Below are 4,818 nucleotides of genomic sequence, written 5' to 3'. Positions count from 1 at the left end.
GACCTCGCTTTGGCCTGACCATAAAAAAAAAAAAAAAACTCTTTCTTGATATCATCGCAGAAGCTGTGTCTGCATCCAGGCTGTTTGCAATGGGGAGTGGGGGGAAGCAGGAGAAAGAATGCAGAGTAAATGTTATGCAAAGATACAGTACCCATAAATACTTAATCAGAGGCCAGCCTCAGCTAGTGAGCTCTGCAGAGACTGCCGAGGACACCAGGCAGGGCTGGGGGCTAGGATGCCAAGGCCTAGATCTTCCTTTTATTCGCTCTTTTTTCCCCTAATAACTCCTTTAACCCTGTAAACCACCAGACACTACTGCTCACCAGAGTATTTCCTCCACAACTCTTGTAAGTGTGCGGGAGACTCCATAAATGGTGAAAAGTGGTCATATGTTTGTGTAGGTTTGGGGAGAGAGCCAGAGAGAGAGGAGGCATCATATTCTAGATAACATATAAAGTCTATATAATGTATCCATCTATAACATATACAAATATACTGGTAATATACATGGTTAGATAGGTGGCATTACTTCTTTCAGTGATAGTTATGATTATCAACATTGTTATTGTTATTATCACTGTTATTATTATTATTGCCATCATTGTCCTCACCTCCATTCTTTAATAGGAGAAGTAATACCACAATATGTATATTATTACAGTTATCATCATTATCATTATTTAATAAGAATAGTAGTGACATATTATTATTGTTGGTGTTATTGTTGTTATTATGATAATCATGAAGAAGAAGAGAACCAAGACGAAGAGGATGAAGATGATGATAGTAGTAGTAGTAGTCATAGTTTGGCTGCCAATGACCTAAACCCTCTCTGTGCAAATTGGATTCTCAGGCCTGAGATTTTGGTCCTGGCAGCAACAGGAAGGGAATTTGCCACTTTGTTTCAGTAATGGGCAAATCTGGATGTTATAGAGACTTCATCTCTCCCAGTGCCTGCTGATATTCGGCTCCCTCTGCCCAGCTCCCACCCGGGCAGATGCCCAGGGACCCCCAGCTCCCTCCTGCTGCAAAGGAGCAGAGAGGGGGAGCCCCTGCCTGGGATCCGGACCCGGCAGCTCCCAGGGGCTCTGGCCCAGCGGCTGCCCCCGGGGTGCAGGGCCGGGCACTGCTCTGTGGCTTGTAGCTGTGAAACAGTTAAAAGCCAGAGGCAGACAAAAGAGCCCCTCCAGCTGCTGCCCCACGTCTCTTGTCTGCTGTCAGCTGGAAATAGATCTGATGCTCTCTGGACTTTAACTCCCGACAAAAAAGGGGGCATTTGATTACAGGTTATGACAAGTTGCAGAGAGACATGGAGAGCTCAATAAGAAGCAAGAGCAAGTGGAATCAAAAGCTGCTCTCGCTGGTTTGAAGACAGAGTGAAGATGACTTGGAAAGATAGGTGTGAGCAGGATCCCTGATACAGCCACGGGGCTGGACATGCAGCATCTCCTGCGAGCTCGGGGAAGGGGCTGAGGGTGTCGGGGGGAGGTAGGAAGGCCCCCTAACCCTAACCCTAACCCTAACCCTCCCTCCCACTAATAAGAGCAGAGCCCCTGAGCTTGCTTCAGTATTGCTCTTCAGAGAGCAACTGGCCATGGTTAGGGAGCGCTGGAGCTGCTGGCAATTTTTCTCTTGCTTTAAACTTCTGGGCAGGTTGGCATCCCCTTCCCCTCCTCTCGTGTGCCAGCTTTCCCTGCCTGTGCTGTGTTTATAAAATCGTATCAAATGAGGGTTGGGAGGAAGGTCACATCTAGTCCAAACCCCTGCTCAAAGCAAGACCATCCCCAACTAGAGCACTTCAGCCAGGGCTTTGTCAAGCCGGGCCTTATAAACCTCCAAGGACGGAGATGCCACCACCTCTCTAGTGCTTCACCACCCTCCTAGCGAGAGAGTTTTTCCTAATATCCAACCTAAACTTCCCTTGCTGCAACTCGAGCCCATTGCTCCTTGTCCTGTCATTTGCCGCCCCCCTGGGAACAGTCCAGCTCCATCCTTGGTGTAGCCCCCCTTCAGGTAGCTGAAGGCTGCTATCAAATCCCCCCTCAGTCTCCTCTCCTGCAGACTAAATAAATCCAGCTCCCTCAGCCTCTCTTCAGTTCTCTTCTTCCCTATTTCAGGGTCATCTCCTGGTGATATCAAGAGCCCCGCCAGGACCTGTGGTTGTCTAGGTCCCCTGGGTGGGGGTGAGTGTGCCTGGCAAGGTGCGGGGTGTATAGCCACCTAGGTGGGGACACACATGCAGCCACCGTGCATCCTTCCTCCTCCCGCTGCCTGTCACATAATTAGAGCATGAGAGAAGGATGCCAAGGACTTTACAGAGTCTGTCAGGCACTCGATAGCTCTGTCTTTAGTAGCATCCACATAAGCAAACTTCGCAGGTGTAAAAAAAACCAAGCTTAACAGCTGCTCAGGGACACTTTAAACCATCTGATTTTGCAGGATAGAGCTCCCATCCTCATTCTCCCTGGCAGCTTTTCAAATGCATTTCATTGCTGATTGCCAATGGAAGATGGTCGCAGTCTCTCCCTTCTCGCCGAGATCCGGGCTTGCATTTCTATCTGGAGTAGCAGCTTTGGCACCCGCGTCTCTCTCCTGCCACTTTTGTGCAGGATTCAGATCTCGGGGAGTGGAAGAACAGTGCTGGGGGGGGGAGTACCCCTAGTTTCGTCCTGCAGGAGAAGAGATGACTGCCTTTCTGCAGGGGCGAAGGGAGAAAAAGTAGGTGCTTTGTGCCAGGCAGAGATGCCTTTTCAAGCCATGAGCTTTCCCGTGTTTTATAGAGCTGGAGTCAGCTCCTATTCCTAGCTCAGCATGAATCGCTTCAAACCTTTGACTTTGACACACGCACTTTAATACCCTTCCAGCCTCTCGGACATGACACTCGCCTCTCCTGGTCTCTCTTTCTCTCTCTCTCACACACGCTTGAAACTTAGCCCCTTCCAGCCTGTGGGACATGACACTCACCTCTCGAGATGCTTCCCTGTCCCCTCACATCGGGGCTTTCCGGGGGGGTTGTCACGCTTGCAGGTAACAGGGAGCTTTCCCCTGACAACCCCCCTCTCCCCCCAGCCCCCAAGCCCCTTGCACCCGGGGCCCGGCTGTCTGCTCCGGCTGCCCCGGGGCAATCTCCCCCAGACAAGCTTCCCGGTGGCCTGGAGGGCTGCGCTTATCTTCGCTCCTGCTGATAAGCCCTTTCTGCTAAGTTCCTGCCAAAGTTGCCTGCTCTTCCGTTTCGGGTATAAAGTTACCGAAACCGGGCAGATAAAAGCAGGGGCCCTATTGTTTCGGGTGAGACGTCTGAAACCGCGGAGCAAGGGGGAGAAAGAGCAGCTCAGATGTGCTATTCCTGACACGGGTGCAGGTGGCAGGGACATAGGCAGACGAGTTTCCTTGGGTTAAATCTGATGCCGCCTGTTCAAACAACTGGAAAACATCTTCTGTGCACGGATTTGTACCCGAAAGCTTGCAAAGAAGAATCCCCCCCCCCACAACTATGTCTAATAAGAGAGATCCGATTTATCTGCCTATGTCCTTAGTCATAAACATAGTCCTTAAATGAAGAAGCCTACTCCTTTCAAGCCATCGGGAGGAAATCAATGCCCCAGGGACCAGCCAGCACCCGGGCGAGGCAAGATTCATCGCCAGGAGGGGCTGCACGGGACGCGCACGAGCCAGCCCCAGACAGTCTCCGTCTTGCTCTCACTCGCTGCTTTCCCGGGGCTCAAATGTGCTTAGAGTGACACTGTACTTGAAAAGAAAAAGCCATCCTCCCTTGGCACCAGTCACCTGCACCCCAGATCGTACCAGGTCGATTGGCACGACAGGGAAACATGAAGGGGAGGCTTAAAAAGCGCGTCTCGGTGGCCCGGGTGGCTCGCTGGACGCGCACACTGCGCTCCCAGTCACCCGGCGTCAGGAAAAGCCAGCTTCCAGGGGGAAATCCGGGGCATTTCGATGGGTCTGATGATGTATTTTGCCCGTATCGTGAGATGCAGGCACCGTGGCAAACCCCAGAGGAGCCGGGGTGTGGGTATTGCACCTCCATGGGGGTGGGCATGCGGAGGTAGGCAAGGGGAGAGGGGTATACTGTGTCTGTATGCCCACCTGATGCGTGATATCTGATATTTCATCACCCCAGCCCGCGTCCAGGGCAGACCCCAGCCCCGCTCGCCTTCCTGCGGAGAGGGAAGCAAAGGCGGACGATGTATTCCCGCAGCAGGAGGCTGAGGAGTTAGGCAAACTCTCCTCGAAACGGGAACGAGAGGAGCGGAGTGGAGGGGTCCCGTCCCCCGAGAGACACCGTCGGGGGGGCAAGGGGAAGCCCGGGCTCCTATCTCGTGCATCGGGAGCCTGTCTCTGGGCAAAGGGGCAGGAGATTTTTTCTTGCGGCAGCAGGAGATGTCCAGGGCCAGCCCCGGAGGTAAAGGGAGGAGGGGTGGGTGTGTGTGGGGGGGTCTCCTTTCTTTGAGAGCGATGGGAATGGGGAAGCTGGGCATGAAACAATCGTGCCTTTGCCGGGGAGAAAGGAGCAGATGGCAACGCGAGGGCCGAGGCGGGCAGGTTTGCCCCTGGCGCGGGGGGCAGAGGGGGCATCGCCCCCCGCGGGATCCCCCCCAGCCCCGGGATAAGCGAGTGCAGGGGCTGCTTGGCTCGGCCCTGTCCGTCTTCCTTAGGCAACTTGACAAAGTGGAAGGAATATGACATGTGAATTATTAAAGAGGAGGCAGTTGACTCCTAACCTCGGTTGCTTTTTCTCAGAACCCATTACCTGGGAATGCATCTTGCAGGAATTACAGTGTCTGAAGGCAGAGGCAAGGG

At 53.0% G+C, this 4,818-nt stretch overlaps 1 long non-coding RNA gene across 1 annotated transcript in view; it reads left to right on the top strand.

Annotated features, from left to right (window-relative positions):
- Nucleotides 1-4,222, top strand: part of LOC109288478 — a 76,751-nt gene extending 72,529 nt beyond the window's left edge. The window contains exon 4 of the long non-coding RNA XR_002095146.1: nt 4,139-4,222. This is a non-coding gene — a long non-coding RNA (uncharacterized LOC109288478). The remainder of the gene's footprint in view (nt 1-4,138) is intronic.
- Nucleotides 4,223-4,818: the final 596 nt, after the last annotated feature.

Source organism: Gavialis gangeticus, unplaced genomic scaffold (assembly GCF_001723915.1).
Source record: "Gavialis gangeticus isolate Ggan-Ray unplaced genomic scaffold, GavGan_comp1, whole genome shotgun sequence".
Classification (NCBI taxonomy): Eukaryota; Metazoa; Chordata; order Crocodylia; family Gavialidae; genus Gavialis; species Gavialis gangeticus.
This window is presented reverse-complemented; position numbering and strand designations above follow the sequence as displayed.